The sequence below is a fragment of the Myotis lucifugus genome, unplaced genomic scaffold (assembly GCF_000147115.1).
Source record: "Myotis lucifugus unplaced genomic scaffold, Myoluc2.0 scaffold_64, whole genome shotgun sequence".
NCBI classification, from domain to species: domain Eukaryota; kingdom Metazoa; phylum Chordata; class Mammalia; order Chiroptera; family Vespertilionidae; genus Myotis; species Myotis lucifugus.
Genome location: NW_005871112.1, coordinates 4405101 through 4426811, shown reverse-complemented (window position 1 = coordinate 4426811; position 21711 = coordinate 4405101). Strand labels below are relative to the sequence as shown.

Here is a 21711-nt window from a genome sequence, read left to right as displayed (position 1 = left end):
CAGCCTGGGGCGGCTGGGTGGGGCAGCAAAAGCTTGAAGGCAGCTCCGGCCAGAGCAGCGAAGGCTTGAAGGCAGCTCCGACTGGAGCGAAGGCCTGGGTCCCGGGTGCCAGAGGAAAACCGGTGCCAGCAGCCAGGGGAAGGGAAAGCCTATTGCACGAATCTTTTCGTGCAACAGGCCTCTAGTATGATATAAATAAATATCTCAATCTCTGTTATATATTAATTAATAACAATTGCTTAGCTAAACTAAACATGTCTTTACTGCTGCAAGTTTTCTGTGGGTCATCTTTGCTCATCATCAGATTGAATTTTGGGGTTCTGCCTATTCCTCATGCAGAACTTACCATATTTCAGAAACCACAAGCTTGAACTGGGCTCAAGTATGTTCTCCAGAATTTCTAATTATACATTCTAACACAAAACAATCCCTGTTTCTTCATTTTCCTTATTAAAAACATAATGCATCAAATAAAAATCATTTATTGAAAACATGCTAGAGACTGAATCCTTTCTTCTTTATTTTTAATTTCAACATGAATGTTTTATTAGAAGAGATTGGCTTGTTTTTAGAAATTCTTCAAAGATACCTACTTATATACGCTCATTAAGTGGAAATCATTCAGTCAATGAGTAAATATTTATTGAATACTTTTCATGTCGGATGTATGGTTGTCAGCTGATGGTAATTATTAGCAAGTGAGCAAATATTTTATTACAAAGGTATCATTTGGCATAATTATCAATGTTTTTATTTTTTATTCAGCACCTAGTGATAGTGGATACATTTTAACTGTGTCAGAACAATAGTAAGACTGTTTATGAATTGATGATAACATCTTTACACATCTAATTGATGAATCCAAAATTTATTTTTATATGCCACAAATATAAACTTTATCAACTTTCTGTCATTCTGGAAAACAATAAGCATAGGGATTTTTGTTTTGTTTCCATTTCTCTTTTGCCTCTGAAGGTACTTTGCTTTATTTGTGTACACTTTCATAATTCATTTAAATCACATTCCTTAAATAAATGTTTATTTTATCCCTATAAATTTCATTTTGACTTGTGGCAAGCAAAGAGATGGCCCTGAAGGAAAAGGCATTATCTGTAAAAGTGACAGTGCTGTTATAGTTATGCCACATCCCATCAGTCCATTCGTGGGTAAGGTTTAGAGTCTGAAATTCTCATCTTTTGTTTACTTTTGTTTCCCAAATCATCTTGCTATAGGTATAGCTTAACTATTTAGTTGATTTCAATTAATTCTTCTTTCATTTAATTTATTCATCTGTGAAATAAAAAACAAAATCTTTCATTACTAGTATCATTCTGAAGCAGCTAAAAGTATGAATAAATATGAGTGAAGCTAAATCTCTAAATTAAAGAATAATGACATTTCAGTTATTTCTACCTTTTCTGTCAGTGGTCCAAAAAAAATGGGGAGAGGTTGTTATGTTAAAAGTGTTTTTGTCAATTAAAAGTTTTACATTTGGAGCAAGGGGATTGCTTTAAATGTGGTGTCATCTAAGATTTTTTCATCAAATTGAAAGGTAGGTTTTGCAAACGGATGGGGGTCTTCATTCCAGTTCCAGAAAATGAGATTTTCCAAGTGACAGTGTTGATAAGATTTGTTTTTCCCCTCTATCAGCATGTCTGTTGGAAATTACCAGGGTGTCTGGATCCCACTGGGTGGTTATGAAAAATTTGTCAGATTAGTTAGAATATTCAGTAATATAGTGACATTAGTTAACTAAATTGCTTCCTTAATGAGGGCATATGACATTGGGTTTTAAAATGATAGCCTAAAGATTTTTAGAGATATGTAGATTAGAAGATTCAACAAATGAAAACTAGTAAAAGAATGTAAAAATTCTTTGCAAAGCAATTATGAAACATCTTTGTCCTGTGAATTTCTTATAGCAACTCTCTGAGCGGTCAAAACTATTAAGCTTGTATGACAAATGTTTCTTGCCCAAGGTCATGGTTTAAAATGATGAAGATAAAAGTGTAGCCTGCTTTTCTCTGTCTCCAAAGTCCCTTTAGATGCCATAGCTGGGTTCAGTTTCTCACCACCAGACTCAGCCTAACTTCAGATTCTGGATCCAATCTAATCTCTTAGAAAAATTTTAAAGAACCCTTGGTTACCAATTCATCAGGAAGTCAGCCTATTACAGGCTCTTTTGATCTTAAACTATAGTCAAGATTTTTCTTCATTCTTCAGCACTAAACTTCTGGTTTATATTTCTGTTTCAGTTCATGAGTGTCTGTATTATTCTTTTTTTAAAATTGATTTTTAGAGGGAGAAGAAGAGAGAGGGAGAGAGAGAGAAACATCCATGTGAGAATGAAACTGCCATCTGCTGTCTCCTGCACACAGCCCCTTACCGGAATTAGCCCCAAATGGGCATGCACCCCTACTGGGAATCAACCCGGCAACCTTTCAGTGCCCGGGAGGACGCCCAACCAACTGAGTCACACTGGCCAGGAATGTATTATTCTAATGTGTGTGAAGCGATGTTTTGGTTCATTATCAGTTCCCCTGATTTTTTGAGAACTCTGATCTAACTGTCAGCTGAGTCCTTGTCATTCGTGTAACTACGGTCTTGACTCATATTCCTTGACCATGCTGACACCTATCACCTTGGCTACCCTTATTGTTTTCTGCTATGTTCTTCCTACTCAATGAGACAAACACTGAACTTCTTTGCACTGCCTACAATGAGAATCCATTGTAATCACTTCTTCCTTATTAATAGTCTCTGAGCTCTAACCACACCTAATCAGGCCTGTTCAGATGCTAACTGTTGCATTGATAACAATAGCCTAACTGTTACTCATTTTGCCTCTGGCTTTCACTCTGAGTTCTATTTTTTCCCCCCAAACTTTGGAGACTTACTATGTCATGCAAAGGGGAGCGGGTATTAATAAAGAGATAATGATAGTCTTGTTTGGCTGTGACAACCCCATCTCCTCGCATAACAACTTCCTCAGGTAACTGTAATAATTTGAATGATAGATTCTGCTTATATAACCCTCATTATGCACCAGATTCTTCTCAAAGTACTTTTCAGGCATGAATACACATAGTAAAATGTACCTTCTGAGAGGCTAGCCAGCGGTCGGCAAACTGCGGCTCAGCAAACTGCAGCTTGCGAGCCACAGGCGGCTCTTTGGCCCCTTGAGTGTGGCTCTTCCACAAAATACCATGTGCAGGCGCACATGTACAGTGTGATTGAAACTTTGTGGCCCATGCACAGAAGTCGGTATTTTGGGCTAGGCAATGTCACATTTTAAGTGTAGCAGGACATTCAGATCTCTTATCATTCACTAAGTTGCACATCAGTTCAACTTCTCCTCACATTTCAGCATCACCCACATTCAGCATCAGGAGAAAAGGCAAATGTCACAACTGGCATGGATTCTAGAGAGCAAATATGAAGAAGGAAATGTATGCAGCTTCACTTAACAGTATAAAAAGTACAAAGGTAAAAGTAAATGTACAAATAGGAAAGGCAATCTGGGATGTTAGTGTGTGGTAATACCCATGGATTAAGTGTGTGGTAATACCCATGGATTAAAGCAAACAGAAAGTTGAAAACATAAGCACCACTCCTATAAGGCTAAAAGGGGAGACAACTGTAGCCTCTATAATGAGATATTTATAGTATTCTTACATATTTACTGATCACATCTCATCCTACTTTTTCCCACAGTTTTCAAAAGCATTTTGGATGAATTTTTACTAATGATTGTCCTTAATATTAATAATGGATATAAAAAATAATGGGGACATAACAGCCCCATCCTCATGGAATCTAGAGTCTGTTGGGTGATATGAAATAGGAAACAGGCAATTTACAATACAGGGTGATGAGTGCAGTAGCACAAATTGGGCTCTGAAGTCAGACATTCCTGGGTCTAAATGCCAGCCCCACCACATACTAACTGGGTTACTCTGGAGCTATTATTCTACATCAACCTGAGTTTCTATAAAATAGGAATAATAATTGTACCTGACACAAGGTTGTGTGGACTATATTAAGTCCCCAAATTACCCTACTATATTTATCCTGATATCTCTAATTTGCCTGGTATGTAGGGTGGAGAAATAGGTTAGTAAACTATGTAGTATGGTATCTTATACAGCATTCTAAAATCTTAAAATATCTGGAAAATGGGATATCTTTGGAAATATATCTGATTGTAAAACTTCATAGGGAGAACTACAATAGGAGCTGGGAGAGGTGGTAGGGAAGATGAAAACTCAGCTTGGACGTACTGAGCCTACAGCACCTCTGAACCATGGTATTGAAAGTTTTGGTAGGTTTTGGATATAAGAGTTTAGGATGTATAGTATATATGGGTTAAAAAATTTGAGTGGGAATGACCAACATATTTATGGTAACTACAACCAAGACAGTTAAGGTGACATCACCCAGGGAGAGTGTTGAGAGAATGGGGAGGATAGAACTCTGAAGACTACCAACATTTAAAATACAAAGCAGGAGGAGTAGCCGAGAGAGAGGATTGAGAGGGAGAATATTCATCCTAACATGTCCATTATTAATCACTTCTTCACCCCCCTTCCACTTTTTAAAAGATAAAAATAAAGGCCATGTAAGTGTAATATCAAAAGCCAGTGGAAGATGATGCTTCGAACATGAGTGACTCTGGATCCCAATGTCACATGCCAGTGACATTTTAAGTAACAAGAACTGAAACAGATATGCTAGAGACTTTGCTGGTATGAGAGTTTCTGATTGCTATGTGAAAGAAATTTTAAATCCAACTACTGAGAATAGAAGAGAAAGCTGACAATGGAGCTATAAAACTGCTGTGCAGGGTTGAGGGACCTGTAGATGTGAGGGATCATGAAGCCTTGAGCAGGGTCTATAGTGGCACATTATGGATATTTAAGATATTCCTATCTGTAAGTCTTCTCAACTGAGCCCAGATGTTACTGAAAGACTAAAGACCAGGCAGGTCTGAGGCATAGTTTTCCAACTGATACTCCATCTTCTTTTCTCTTCAGCATCCATTCCTTCTCTATATCCATCATTCCATCTATTCATTCATCATTAATCCATTCATCCATCTATTCATGTATCCAACCATCTATCCATGCTAAGTCTGTCCAGACATCCTTCCATTAATCAAATATTTATTGACTCACCCACTTTGACCCATTATGAGGCACTTGAAAGATAGAAAACAGCATAGTAATGGTCTCTTTTCACAGGATATTTTAACTAAGATACAAGTTCAGATCGGTGAAGAATGAAGTTTATTTCTCTCTTACTCTCTCATAGGATTCTGAGTAAATAATTCAGGAAAACCAGGCTCTTTCCATCTGTTTGCCTTCTGATATCCTATGGTACAGGTCTTATACCTATGGCAGAGAATAGCTGATTTGATGTCTACACTCCCACTTACCAGCCAGAGGAAGGAGGAAGGTAGGGAAAGGTATGCACCTTCTCTTTAACTCAAAATATGACTTGCACCTATCACTTCCATGCATGTTTGTTAGTCGTTAAAAAATCATATTTTGCCACACCTAGTTTCAAGGTGAGACTCACCACGAAACTCTTATTTTGCATGACCATATGTCCAGTTAAGAAATCTACAAAAGAAAGGAGAAGTCAGATAATGAAGAACTAGCAGATATTTCTCACATACAGAGTTTGTGTTCTGGTTGGAGTTACAGGAAGGTGAATTGACAATCACTATAAATTGTGCAGAGGTCACAGTGGTAAATCAATACTTAATTCATCTTAACATGTCCATTATTAATCACTTCTTCACTCCCCTTTCACTTTTCTTTATAATACTAAGTTATTTTCATATGTCTTTAATTGGTAGATTTTCAGGCTGACTTGGAAAACATTTTCAGACAGACCTGGTTAATCTGAGATTCAGGTTTAATAATAAGATTTGTAGCTTATGGAGTACAAGAAAAAATTGATTGCAATGTCACTAAAAATAATCAAGTAATCATGTTCACATGTACTGTTAAAAACAAAGATGCTTAAAAAAAGAATTTCCAGCCCTAGCCGCTTTGGCTCAGTGGATAGAGCATAGGCCTGTGGACTGAAGGTTCCCAGGTTCGATTCTGGCCAAGGGCACATGCCTGGGTTGCGGGCTCAATCCCCAGTGGGGGACTTGCAGGAGGCAGCTGATCAATGATTCTCTCTCATCATTGATGTTTCTATCTCTCTCTCCCTCTCCCTCTCCCTTCCTCTCTGAAATCAATAAAAATATATTTTAAAAAATTTCCGCTGATCTGGTAATTAAAAGAATCTTGTAGCAAGGGGTGTTATATTGTCCTAGAAGAGAATAGATACAGCCTCTGAGTATGCAACTTACTGCCTTTGACTTTTTGTTGCTTGTTTGTGATTCATGGTGGAGCTGGGTATCCTGACAATAAACCCTTCCCTGTGACTGGTTTAATTTTAGAGAACCAGAACTCTTTATGAGCTACTTAAAGATACCTTTCTTGAAACAGACCAAGCCTTGGTAAAATGGCTAAAAACAGAACCTGCAAGTATTAGATGGGCACACATCCGAGACTTCCCAGTGTTTCTTACAAGGGTCTCTGGGCTTGATGAACTATGGGGAAACCTCAGAAAGTCTGGGATTAACAACACCACTAAATACAGATTATCTCATTAAGAAGGATAATTCACTTTCTGTTTCACTGGATCTACCTGGCTAATTTGCCATCTGATGTTCATTAAGGAGTTTATGACTTTATCATTTTACTCTGCCTAGTTTTCTGATTTGAGTGTCATTTTTGAAGCATTTAAGCTCAGTGATTTTGTCAATTCCTAGGTGTAAAAGTATTGTTATAGCACTGAAAATAACAGATCGCACATTTAGTGGTTAGGAGTTTAGTTTTTTCCTTTTAAGTGGCATTTTATAAAATGCTGTATAAATTTAGAACATTGTATTATGATTGGTTTAATTTTGGCAGCTTCGGGTAATTTCTGTGTATATAATATTGGGCATTTATTGCTTTTTTACAATCATATTCAAACTTTTTCAGGAAATGAGTGGTAATCCCAGTTGTCACCTTGGGAGACTTGGCCCTGATTCTGATGGCTGCTATCTTTGTACAATACATTTTTATTGCAGGGAGGGGGGGGGGCGGGGAGTGGTTAGGTTCCAATTTTGTACTTAAAATGATCATGTAATTCAATTTTTGCCAGAGGTTTTATTAAAACAGAAGTGTATAGTCAAGTCAGATCAACTAGTTGGGTCTTTTTAATGTTTAACACATTGGCTGGTTATTTATTTGTTTGACAAACAATTATTGAATGCCTATCATATGTCAGGGTTGGCTTCACTGATGAATTAAATGTTATCATATGCCTGACTGGTTTGTTGACAAAGTCTTTCTTCCTTCTCTCCTTCCCTCTCTCTCCCTTTCCCTCCCTTCCTTCTTCAGTACATTTATTTGAATATTTATTTCCAGGTGCTAAGGATAAAGAAGTGAGCAAAGCAGAATAAAGCCTTGTTAGCATGGAGCTTGCATTCTAGAAGTGGAGCTTACCTTATAAAAACAAGATAGTAAATATTTTAGGTTTTACAAACTATATGATCTCTGTTGCAACTAGTCGATTCTGCCTGTGCAGTGAGAAATCAGCCCTAGACAATACATAAACAAATGGGCATGCCTGGCCTCCAATAAAACTTTATTTACACACTGAAGTTTGAATTTCACATACATTGCATGTGTCAGAAAATCTTATTTTTAAAGATTTTTTAAAAATTGATTTTTAGAGGGAGAGGAAGAGAGTGAGAGAGAACATTGATGTGAGAGTGCCCTGACCTGGAATTGAACCAGAAACCTTTTGGAGTATGGAACGATGCCCAACCAACTGAGCCACATCAGCAGGGTCTTCTTTTGTGTTTTTATCTCCAACCATTGAGAATTGTAAAAATCATTCTTAGCTTGCAGGCTGTAAAAAAATTGGCAGGCTAGATTTGGCCCACAGTCTATAGTTGGTCTGATTCTGTTCTAGAGGTTCAGATTAGTGGAAACCTTAGACATAGACATTATATGGCTGAATTAAAACCAGTGCACATATTTAAAGGATTTAAAAGTAGTCAGTACAACCAGCTTATAAAGCACAGAGATTTGCCAATTCTGCAGGAGAGACAGGAAAGTGCAAGCGATTGGGCCATGAACAATCTTGGACATTAATGTCTAAGGGAGTGAAGGTCATCTGTAAGGTCAATTGTCCCTTCCCATGTCCAGACTTTTATTCATATGGCATTTTTGTTTATAGCCTAGTCTGGCTATATGCTGGGACCACCCTATCTGAGCCAGGCCCCTGTCATCTGTCTTGGTATTATACAATATTCAATGTCTACTCAGGCATGACCAGAATTCATCTCTCTCAGTCTACCCATGTGAACATAGACCAGTTCAAATACTTTTCTCAAAGATTACTGCAGAATTAGAATGAGTTTTAGGTACCTAGATGTTTCTGAGAGGAAGCTCTCAGGCCTGCAGACCAACTGCCAGACCTTGCCTACATATTTTAATAACATACTTTTCATCTACTCACAATATTATTGTGTTTCATTGTTGAAGTTCTGAAGTCATTGTTGCTTGGAATCCAAGCTCAGTTCAGCCTGTGCTAACTATGTGACACCAGGCAATTTATTGAAACTTTCTCAGTCCCAATTTTCTCATTTGTAACTTGGAAATAATACTGATATGTAACTTGCAGGGCTGTTGAATTAAATGAAATAGTCCTCATAATCCTTATCAAGAATATAATAAAATATCTTTGATGTAGTTAAATGAATGAATAAAAATGGACTAATAATTATCATTGTGATTATAGAAAATAAGAGAGAAATTAAATATTTTTTTTCCTAGTAGAGTTTTAGCCATTGTTTTTTTAAGACTGGATGAATATTATTCAACTCAACTTAAAATCTAAAAGTCATGTAGAATATTACAGGTAACAATACAAGAGGAAATTAAATATGAGCTGTATTATTTTGAAATTGCACAACCAACTGTTAAACATTTAAAATTTTTAATTTGCTAAAGGTTAATTACTTTTACTATGTCAACTACATTTTTAAGTGAAGGATTCTTAATTCTTTTGAAAACATGCCCAAGACATATTCACTTGCTAATATAATACTGTGGACCTCCAACTTCCATAAAGTGAGTATAAACCTCTATAATGTATCTTAATGTGAAGGCTCACCATAGCCACTGTCGACTTCAGCTTCTAAAATTAGAGTATGCTCCTTTCTACATTCTCCCCACTGTATTAGAATTCGCCTTGTACTGACACCAGTAAGAGGCTTTTTATTTACTTTCTATTGCTGGGACGGATTTTAATTGGTTTTACGGCTCTTAGTCAAGTATCACTTTATTTCTTAACAAGTGATTCAGACCTGTGGGAGGCATGCCATAATTTAACTGTAGGAGAATTTAAGACCTGGAAATGTCACATACACACAAAAAAATTGCACAATAGAGAGAAGGTTGTGCTGATCTTTGTAAGAATGAGTGAAATGATGCTGTCTCACCCTTGTAGGTTTTGTGCTTTGGAGCTATTTTCCAACTGAGAGTGATCTCTGCACACTTTCCTTTCCAATCTACTTTATGCCTACCAGCGTGTACTTACACATGCACATGCACATTAATATAAGTGTGTGTGTGTGCACACGCACATGCATGTATAATTAGGGATTTTTCTCTATGAGATTTATTTTTTTGTTCAAATTGCATTTATTCATACATGTCCATAAAATCTACCACCAACCCTTCAGTGAGTTATTGCTCTTGGCCTCACTTTTCTCATGAGTGAGATAAAGTGATGTCTTGAAAGGGGTTATTGGAAAGACTTACTGAGATAATAGGTATAAAATGGCTTGTTCAGTGCCTAAATCAGCAGGTGCTTCATAACTGCTTGATTCCTTTCCCTCCATCTTTCCTATGCCTTTACTCTGCCTTCAGGCCCAGGTCATGCTTTCACTACCATCAGGTTTCTTCTTTCATTTCTGAAATCACCATGTAATTTATTCCCATTTTTAATCAAAAGTCGACAAATATGATAAATACCATTTCGGAGATTTTCCATTTGTAAATGTGATGAGCTTCATTAGGCATTAACCTAAACAGAATAATCTAATTATGAAATGAACATGAGTCTCCAGGCTTTTATTATGTTTATGATTGAAAATGATAGTGTAGATGTCATGTCTATTACTGCATGACAGTTTTGATAAAATGACAAACCTCAAATATTTTTCTCCTGGGCACCTGAGAGGAAGGACTATCATTTTCACTTACTACCATCATGTGCTATGCTCTCCACTGAGCTGTCAAATTCATTTATCCCCATTAACATCTCTTAAACCATAAGATGGTCCTGGTTACTCACAATCCCTCTGTCCTCCAAAAGTATGGTCCTTATTGTTCTGCTTTCTCTGAGTATGATGGCTGCTAGGCTCTGTAGGCTTTTCCTTATCTCCCATGCCTTTTTGCTAGTGAGCCTATTTTGTCACATAATACTTAGAATTATTTATATCTAATGCTAATGAAATTGGTCTCACATAGGTATGGCTATTGGGCATGGCTATTGCTTTGCAAAACTTTAGTGTGTTTTGAGGCTTTTGCTACATTGGATTCTAAAGTTGGTATGTTTAGTTGCCAGAGGGCAGACAGTCTATGCTTAATATATGGAATAATGAAATTTTATAGTTGTACACTTCTGGGGAATCTTCTCCAGGCCAATATCGGGTCTTGGACTAAGAGTTTATCATAACAGAAATGTCCACAGCCATGTGATTGATGTTCAGTATTTCTACAACAGCTGTAAGAGGTCTTCTGTTATACTGTGTGAAAAAGCAGTCTAGATCTCTCTACGTAATTCCATTATGTCTGACTAGCTTATTGTAGTAGGAAGAAGGGGCTTTATTCAATCCAAACATACATAAAGCATAGTTTGTCTAATGGGAAGTTTTCTAGGCTGAATATGATTTTTCTGCTCCCTTTAAAAAATAGAATTAACTGACATCTTGAAGATAGACATCTGTTATGTTGGCCTGCCATATATATATATATACATATATAATCTCTTTTGATTTGTTTTTTGACTTTTAACTATAGCCCTCTTCTTAATTTTATGGTGGTAAGAACACTTACCATAAGATCTACCCTCTTAACATATTTTAGGTGTACAATACAATATTGTTAACTATAGACACAATGTTGTACAGATCTTTAGGACTTATTCATTTTGCATTACTGAAACATTATACTGTTGATTAGCTCCTCCCATATGCTCATCCCCCTATTCCTGGCAACCACTGTTTTGCTCTCTGCTTCCATGAGTTTGACTATTTTAGATACCTCATCTAAGTGGAATCAAGAAGTATTTACCCTTCTCTGACTGGCTTATTTCACTCAGCATAATATCATCATATTTCATCTGTGTTGCCACAAATTATAAACTTTCCTTCTTTTTTGAGGCTGAGTAATATTCCATTGTAAGTATATATACCACACTTCTTTTTTATCCATTCATTCAGTGATGGACATTTAGGTTGTTTCTACATCTTGACTACTGTGAATAATGCTGCAGTGAACATGGGAGTGCTGATATCTCTTTGAAATTCTGATTTCAAATTAGAATGGCTATTAGCAAAAGACAAGACAACAAATGGTTGTGAGGATATGGAGAAATTGGAACTCGTACGCTATTGGTAGAAATGTAAAATGATAGAGCTTCTATGAAAACTGGTAGGGAAGTTTCTCAAAAAATTAAAAATAGAATCACCGTATGATTCAGCAATCCCATGTCCCTTTCATCTAATAATGTCACATTTATTTGGTCCATTTGATTCAGATGAGACTAACCTCAATCTAGGTGTGAGAATGTGATGAGCCCCTCTGTTCCTTTGATTCAGCTACAGGGAGATACATTAAAGCCAGTTCTAGAAATCCTGAGATTTCTACCACTCGGCCTCTCCCTCTCTCCAAAGCCCTCAGCTCCTTCCCCTCCGAAGGTGCTCTCCTTTGGCGTCCTCCCAGCCTGAAGCACTCCCTTGCAAACCAAACACCACCACCTTTTTCCGTTCTAGTTGAAGAGGTAATGCTCATTACATTATGTAAGTACAGAAAATGTGTTCATTGATTAAGGAAAACAGATGTAGATTCAGTAATTCCTAGTAAAATTCTCGAATTTAAAACATCAAGAGACACTATACAAGCTTGAAAACTGAAAGAATATATTTACAAAATAAATAAGAATCATAGAGATTGCAAATCTTATCTGCAACAGTGAAGTTCAAAACATAGTTATACCTTATGGAGAGAAAAGCACTGGGCACCAGAGTCCTATACCAAGTGCAGATATAATTCATCTGGCTGTTTATGGGGAATAGGATAAAGTGTTGTGGATTTCAGTGATTCCAAGACTATATTGTCTATGTACATTTTGAGAGATAATTGTTAAGAATGCACTCCCTTGTTAAAGAAATAATAATGTATCAGATCAGACCCTGAAGATACCAGTAGAAGAAAAAAGGAGATGGGAGTACACAGTGGGGAATAATCAGACTTGATCTATCTACCTTATTTATTAATCTATTTATATACCTATTTCTATATCATCTATCTCTATGTATTCCTAATAGGATTAAGAAATATGCATTGTTTAAATGCTAAATATTAATTATTGGAAATGAAAATAATTCAGAAAGGAAAGCTACTAATAATCTAGGACTAATTTACTGTATTGTATACACAAATGTGGGATTTGTGTAATGAGTTCAGGGACTTGGGGGATGATCAGGAAAAAATATATGATCATCAGGTGGCAGAAGCTCAGAGCAAGCTTTATTGTGACAATTTGACAGGTTTACAAGCCAAGGAAAGCCCCTCAGAGCATGAGACCTCACAAAGACTGTGGTTTAGGCACCACCCAGAACAGGAAGAGGGCCAGGGAACTTCTATGGAGAAAGGGGAATCATATGTTCAGCTAATTATATGTTCAGGTGATGACACTCAGGAGAATGGCAGAGAGAACTTCAAAGCCAAAGCGAGGCAGCACCTCAGGGTCTTCTAGTCATGAGGTTTGTGTTATTTATGACTAGCAGAAGTGTGATGCAGTTTCGCAGGTATGCATCTCCGGCAAGCTGTAAATGGCTAAACATCTGCATGTTTAGGTTGCATTTAAAACAACTTTATGTGTAAAAATTTGAGTTTGGGCATTGGCAGGCCGTTGAGATCATAGTGCTAGCCTTCTGTGCAGAAGTAAAAGATATAAGGTCAATAAACTGGGGCCATCTTTGGCGCATTTATATCACCGGTTGGTAGGGAGGACCACATACTTTAAGTATCTAACCTTGAGGGATGTAAGAATGAGCAATGAGAGCATGATGAGTGTTTTGTCTTATGGAGATTGGATAGAGAAAGCAGTAAGGAAATATATTGTCCTAATGGATAACAAGCATCATGATTTTTTATAATTGAGAAGTATTTCACTGTAAGTGGTAGTAAAGGGAAGACAAACGAAATAAATTAAGTAATGGAAAACTGGAGCGGAATTTCCAGATCAACACAAGGAGCAAGCAAGTGAGCGAGAGCAAAGGAATGATTAGCGGTTTTATTAGTTCAGCAAAATATTGGAACAGGAAAAAAATCTGAATGGGAACATAACATAAAACAATTAAATAGGCAAATATATCAATTGTTACATTAAATGTGAACAGGCTGATTTCAGTCTCCTATGAAAAGGTAGAGACTTCAAAGTCTACTATTATATGCTATCTATGAGAAATACAAGAATCGTGATGTTATTATCAGACTAATTAGTCAAAAGCACTTACTCATCTATAGACTTGTAATAATGAAATACCTACTTTTGAAAGAATATATAGTTGTCACATATCTGGATGCACCAAATAGCATAGCTGCTAAATACATGTAGAAAGAATTATTTAAAACTCTAAAGAGAACTTGATAAAAATACAACTATGTGGGAGATATTAATATGCCTATTTTGGAGTCACACCTAGTAGAGATAAAATAACCAAGGACATAGGGTATTTCAATGATATCAATAATCATCATTTAAAAGCTATATATAGGAATTTATACTTTTAAATGGAAATGTTGTTTAATATATTTATAAAGTATTTCTAAGTAACCATATACTTGGCAATGAAGAAAAATAGGAAAAAAGAACAAGAACAAAAACTAGAAAAAATACTAGAAAACTAGAAAAAGGTAGAAATTTTACAAGTTTAATGTTACATTTGTATTTGTTTAAAATAAAATTAGTATCAAATATGAACAACCCAACTTCCTCAACTATTGGAAATGAAAAACCACACTACTGAATTAATTATGGATTAAAAACCAAAATTATAAATTGTAAACTATTTAGAAAACATTGTAAAGGAGAATACTTTAGAAAACCAATTAGCCTCAGCAAAAGCTGTACTTAAGGGATAACTTCAGTCAATGGTCCAAAAAGTGAACTTTATTTTTTTTCAATTACTAGAAAAGCAGCAACAAAAAATAAAATAAAGGGAAATACTAACCTTATGTTTTATAATAAATGTAAAATAGGAAGAATAAAACTGTTTTTCTTTGAGTATTCAAGAAAATCAATAAAACCCTAATTAAAGTGAAGAAAAAAGAGAGAGAATAACATTACACATGCTTAGGAATAAGACAGATCACAAATCCACACAAATAGAAGAGATTAGCCACACAAGGAAACACTGTATGCAACATAAAAAATAAAAATCTTAGAAGAAAACATGTGCAGCAAAATCTCAGATATTTCATATAGCAGAATTATCATTGATACATCTCCTAGGGCAAAAGAAACAAAGGAAAAAAACACAAATGGGACTACATCAAACTAAAAGGCTTCTGCACAGCAAAAAAAACCATCAATAAAATGAAAAGGGAACCCACTGTATGGAAGAACATATTTGCCAATGATATATCTGATAGGGGATTAATTTTCAAAATATATAAAGACTTCATGCAACTCAACAAAATGAAGACAATCCAATTAAAAAACGGGCAGAGGACCTAAATAGACACTTCTCCAAAGAGGACATACAAATGGCCAGTAGACATATGAACAAATGCTCAAAGTCACTGATCATCAGAGAGATGCAAATTAAAATGACAATGAGGTATCACCTCACACCTTTAAAGTGGCTACTATCAATAAATCAACAAACAACAAGTGCTGGCGAGGATGTGGAGAAAAGTGAACCCTATTAGACGCAGGTAGAAATGCAGACTGGTGCAGCCACTATGGAAAACAGTATGAATTTCCTCAAAAAATTAAAAATGGAACTGCCATTTGAGCCAGTGATCCCACTTCTAGGAATATATCCTAAGAAATCAGAAACACCAATCAGAAAGAATATGTGCACCCCTATGTTCATAGCAGCACAATTTACAATAATTAAGATTTGGAAACAGTCCAAGTGCCCATCGACAGATGAGTGGATAAAAAAGCTGTACATTTACACAATGGAATACTTTCACCATTTGCAACAGCATGGATGGACCTGTAGAGTATTATGCTACTCTACCGAGGAACCAGGAGGTCACATTTCAGTTTCAGATTAGAGCACATGCCTGGGTAATGGGCATGATCCCCATGGGGGGCGGGGAGCGTGCAGGAGGCAACCAATCAGTAATTCCCTCTCATCATTGAAGTTTCTATCTCTCTCTCTCCCTCTCCCTTCCTCTTTGAAATAAATAAAAAATATTTTTTAAAAAAGGAAAATAGCAATACATTGTTCAGCCCACCAAAAAGTGCCCTTGACAGTGTGTGAACTTAATAAATGCTAGTTTTCCTTCCCCTTAACCTCAATTTTATTTTTTATGAAGCTATTCTCTTCCCTGATTTTAAGCAGATCTTTCAATTTCACTTTTATTTTTGAAGTGGTAAGGGCCCCATTAGCTGCTTCTTAAGAGCCCTACTAATATCAAACTGAATATATTTTGCTTTCAAGTAATAACTGGTTTCCTGAGAAGCAATAACTGGTTTTATAAGAAAAGATCATGGTATTATGATTGTTCCTTTGCCAGCTAGAATCTTAGAAGAAACCTTGATTTGTCTTTGTGGGAAGGAATCTTTTCAAATTATGTATTTCAAGGTTACAAATAGGGAGTGACATTTGTTACAATGACACAACTCAACATCATATATCAATTTGACATATATAGCACATTTCGAAAATAGTGGAACTATGTATTAGTAGAAAAACCTGTCTTGGGCCTGGCTTAGGCCTTTACTGGCCATGTGGTTTAGGACATGTTAATGAATTTCTCTGAATCTCAGTTTACACAGCAAAATTGTCCTGGTCCATCTACCTAGAGCAGCGGTTCTCAACCTGTGGGTCTCGACCCCTTTGGGGGTCGAACGACCCTTTCACAGGGGTCGCCTAAGACCATCAGAAAACACATATATAATTACATATTGTTTTTGTGATTAATCACTATGCTTTAATTATGTTCAATTTGTAACAATGAAAATACATCCTGCATATCAGATATTTACATTACGGTTCATAACAGTATCAAAATTACAGTTATGAAGTAGCAACAAAAATAATTTTATGGTTGGAGATCACCACAACATGAGGAACTGTATTAAAGGGTTGTGGCATTAGGAAGGTTGAGAACCACTGGCCTAGAGGATTTGTTGTGAAGACTAAATGACTCCTTTGTGTGAGAGGACTTTGTAAACAGGACTATACTCTTCTCTTCAATGCATCCATGAAGTAGTATAGTTTATAGAGGGAAGGGCATGCAATAAGACTACTGACTATTCACCTGACTGACTATAGATAAGAGGTTTCCTGACAGACCCTGGGAAACTGGAGGATGTGCTGCAGGATAAAAACAGGGCTGTAAGAAGATGAGACACCTGGGGCCCGAATGTATTCATTACTCAGAAAACAAAACAAACCAAGGACAGGACACACTTTGATTTGGTTGTGGTGCCTGGACCCTGACCCACTCTGGGAGTTTGCATCAGGAATGCTGACCATGCTCTGGTTTCAAGAACAGGCTGAGCTGGGTTTTAACATCATAAAAAATCTACTACCTTGTTATTGGACTTCAAGATCCTGGAAAGAGAGACAAGGGCCACAGATGCTGCAACCCTCATCTGCTTCCCTTTTCCCTACGCACGAAGCCCTTCTTCCTTATCTACTAGTCTATACAGTGGGGCCTTGACTTACGAGTTTAATTCGTTCCGTGACGGAGCTCGTAACTCAAATTACTCGTATGTCAAATCAAAAAGTGAACGAGTGAGACACGTGATGCTGGGCTGATGTTGTGGCGTTCACTGTGAGGTTCGCTGCGCCAACTAGCGGTGGGGTATCTAAAGCTGGCTCATAACCCGAATTTTAACTCACAACTCAAAGCAAAAAATCGGCCGAGAGACGGCTCCGTATCTCGAAAAACTCGTTAGTCGGGACACTCGTAAGTCAAGGCCCCACTGTATATAAAAGCCTAAGCGATCATTAGGGGAGATCGCCGCTCAGCTGACCAACGGGCACCAGATGCCAGGCTCATGGCTGGTGAGTGCAGCTGCAGCGGCATGAGCCTCTCCTGCGGACACTCCCCCTTGAGCACCCCTCCCCCATCTGGAGCAGACCTTGGAGGTGGCAGGCATAGCGAGGCTGGGATGAGCAGGAGCTGCACGGCTCCAGCTCAGGCTTCTCCCCGGCTGCCTGTCGCTTTGCGCACTACTACATCCCTCAGGGGAAGTAGGATTGCTGGTTTTGGCCAATCCCAGCAGGCTAGGCCAGGCTGAGGCACCCCACCGGTGTATGAATCCGTGCACCAGGCCTCTAGTCCCTATATAAGCAGCCAGCTAGTAGGAGATGTTAGAGCAAAATTTTCAGGATGACCTGCTACTCTCTCTATACCACTGGCATTATTGGATTAAACACTCATATATGATTCAACCTTGTCTCTGCTTACTTTGGCTCAAGTAGTGACAGGAGGCTCCCAGACCCATTTCATATCTGGTTTCATAGTCACGACTCAAACACAACTCTGCCTTCAGGCGCATCTTCTCCAGGGACCCCTCTGTGCCTCTGGAGTCCGGCCTTTTGCTCTGTCCAGTTGGTCTGGCAGTCAGCTCTGCCGGAAATTACATTGTAAAATAATGTTTTTAAACAGTGTGATTGAGTACCTTTGTTTTTTTTCTCTTTTTGGAAGGATTTTTTTTTTTTCTGTAGGATCTTAGATTTTACTTGTCATTCTCCAGATATATCTGGGAAAGATTTTATCAGTGGTACAAAATTTGAATCTCTAGAGATAATGTTTGAATAATAATTAAAAACCCCCACATTGTTTTATTCTTGTTCTTGGCATGAAATAAGTACCATATTAGGGAGACCTACAATTAGGTTGAATCTTAAAACAGGTACTTAAAATACAAAATAAAGTTAGCCTACTTGAAATCATTTAAATTCTGTAAGGTGTGATTTCATGAAATGACTAAGGACATAATTTTCATGCAGCAATAGATGCCATATAACCTTCTGGAGGAGGTGATGTAAAGGGGTAATAAAATATTATGTTCCTCCTAGCAGTATTCTTCAACACCAATATGTTATGTAATTCTAAATAATTACTGCAAGTAGATGTTTACTGGTTCTACAGAAATTCTATCTCTGTTATAAAGGAAACTACTTTGCTCAATACTCTAACATTGTCTTTGAACACTTTCTTTAATTACAATTTATAGAATTTTAATAAATCTAAACCAAATAATTTAATTTTTTGGTTAATTTTTAAATCTTCATCTGAGGATATGTTTTTATGAGAGAGAGAGAGAGAGAGAGAGAGAGAGAGAGAGAGAGAGAGAGAGTTGAGACAGAAATATCGGTCTGTTGCCTCCTGTTCCCACCCAGACTGGGATTGAACCCACAACCTTTTGATGCATGGGCCGACGCTCCAACCAACTGAGCTACCTGGCCAGGGCCAAATAATTTAATTTTTATACATTTTTCTATAATCTATGAGAGACAATATAAATAGGGTAATTTTCTTTTGATGAAAGAAGTTCACTATTTTTTGTTGTTGCTGGTTTCTATGCTGTCTTATTACCTCAGACTCCTACGATGCTATATTTCAGCATTTCAAACTTTGCTATCACATGATCTGATTATAATATAAATTATTACAATGATTTTAGTCTACTAATTGACTAAATAATATTTGTTGTGGATTTAATTTTTCTATTATATCAGCACAATAATTTATGATAATTTTTACTAATACTTTTATTAATAGAACAAGCAAAAGAATGGCATTAGCTGCAGTTTTAATTAGTCTCAAATGAAAGGAAGTATAGACTAGAGTGTCATAATTCACCTTCTTTTTTACAATTTGGTTATATATCATGCAGCTATGTCTACTAGTATATCTACCAATAATTTATATCTATCTTATCTATCTATCTATCTATCTATCTATCTATCTATCATCTATCGGTTTAAATAAAAGTGGGTATATAATTCCAGATGGAAAGTAACTTGGTATGGAGGAAACAGCATCAGGTTTGAAATCAGAAAAAAAAGTAGATTACAGCTTTACTACTTATTAGTTTTGTGGTAACTTAGGGGCTAAATTTCTTACTTTATCAATAAGTAACATAGATGTGGCTAAGTCCACCTCTTCTCATTCCAGGGAGTAGCATTGTCTACCTAATGGCTGTCAAACCTAATGTGCAGATTGACCCCATTGGGATCTTGTTTACATGTCAATTCTGATTCCATAGGTTGAGGTGGGGCTCAAGGTCCTGCATTTCTAATAAGCAGATGGCTCACCTGGGACAGAATGAATAGCAAGGCTGTCATGTACACTAGGATGCGAGAAGCTTTGATTATGTGCTAACGTGCTCTTTCTAATATCTGAAATGGGGATAGTGGCATGTCTTTTGAAGAGTTATTGTGGCCATTAGAGATGCTAGATATGTAAAATGCGTGCCCTGGCTTGTGCCCCATGATAGAAGCCCAGGAAGCCTCAGCACTGTGGCCTGTGTGTAAGTAAATCATTTATGTTTGGCACTGAAGCAGGTCACCGGTAGAATACCATAAGAATCATACTGTCAAGCCCGGCCGGTGTGGCTCAGTGGTTGAGTGTTGATCTATGAACAAGGAGGTCATGGTTCCATTCCCTGTTAGGGCACATGCCCTGGTTGCCGGCTTGATCCCCAGTGGGGCATGTGCAGAAAGCAGCCAATCAATAATTCTCTCTCATCGTTGATGTTTCTATCTCTCTCTCCCTCTCCCTTCCACTCTGAAATCAATAAAAAAATATATATATTTTTTTAAAAAGAATCATGTTGTCCAGATCCCTTTTGTTTACAGAGGAGGCAAGTTTCCAGAGGACAGAAACCCAGACCTCAGGATTTTCAATATTCGTTCTATCCTATCATAGTGCCTTCCTTGTCATAAAAACTGAATAAATTTGAAATCTAAAAGGTCTAGTAAGAAATTATCTAATTTTATTTTTTCAAAGAGGACTAGAACTTAAAGCCATTTAAACATGCAAAGGAGCATTTCAACAGAGTTAAAAGATGTCAGTGAGAACCTGGACTTCCTTGTGCTATAGTTGCTTACTGTTTTGAATCACTCTTTTTGGCACTCAGAGTGGAAAATGGCACATTAATGTAAAAATGACTTTAAGAGCTATGATATGTATTAAGGAAATCTTGTGCAGTGAACCAGATAAGTTAGGACTATCTGGTGAGCCATACTGTAAAGGTAGGGATATATTTTTTCTGCACCTTATCTTTTACCTTTCTGTGACCTTTTCCAATGACTACCTATATCCCAGGCACAGAATTTTCTCTTGTCTACTCGATTTTCTCTCTAGGGGAGATACTGATCTAATATACTCATTCAAGCTATAGGAATCAAATAATGACTCCTTGTAGTTATATTTGTATTAAAAACAAAAATAACAACAAACATACTTCCAAATTAGGAAATGTGTTCCAGTTTATTTTTTAGGGCCTTCTTGGTTTCTCTATATAACACAGAAACTCTACCTAGTCTGCGTCTTTGGAACAGTAGCTTTTATTAAAATTTTATAATAACAGTTAAAGGCAGCCTCAGAAGAATTATTTTTTTTGATAAGATTGCATGGAATGCTTAGATTTTAAATAGTAGATATAGGCTTGCTTGTTATTTATAGGCAATTGGAGAATAGAATCAGAGCTGAGGTGTTCAATAATTAGTGTTACCTTGACTTTCTGTCCCTATTCTGCCCAAGTGTAGAAGCAATTTTGAGACAGAGCTAAAGTCAGGTGCTCGCACTCTCTCATGCACTCACTTTCTCTTCCATATATGTATATGTGTATATATATATTGTTTTGAAATAATATCCAACATTTATAAAGAACTTATAAAACTCAATACCAAAAAACAAACAATCCAATAAAAAATGGGCAAAGGACATGAACAAACACTTCTTCAAAGAGGACATACAGATGGCCTATAAACACATGAAAAGATGCTCAAAGTCACTAATCACCAGAGAAATGCAAATTAAAACCATAAGGAGACCTCATACCTGTCTGAATGAGTATCATCAATAAATCAACAAACATCAAGTGCTGGCAAAGGGAACCCTCATGTACTGTTTGTGGGAATACAGATTGGTGCAGTCACTG

The 21711-nt window shown here is 36.9% G+C and overlaps 1 protein-coding gene across 1 annotated transcript in view; it reads left to right on the top strand.

The window, feature by feature from the left end:
• GPC5 (glypican 5) overlaps positions 1 to 21711 on the top strand; it is a 588333-nt gene that overhangs the window by 140219 nt on the left and 426403 nt on the right. The window lies entirely within an intron of this gene.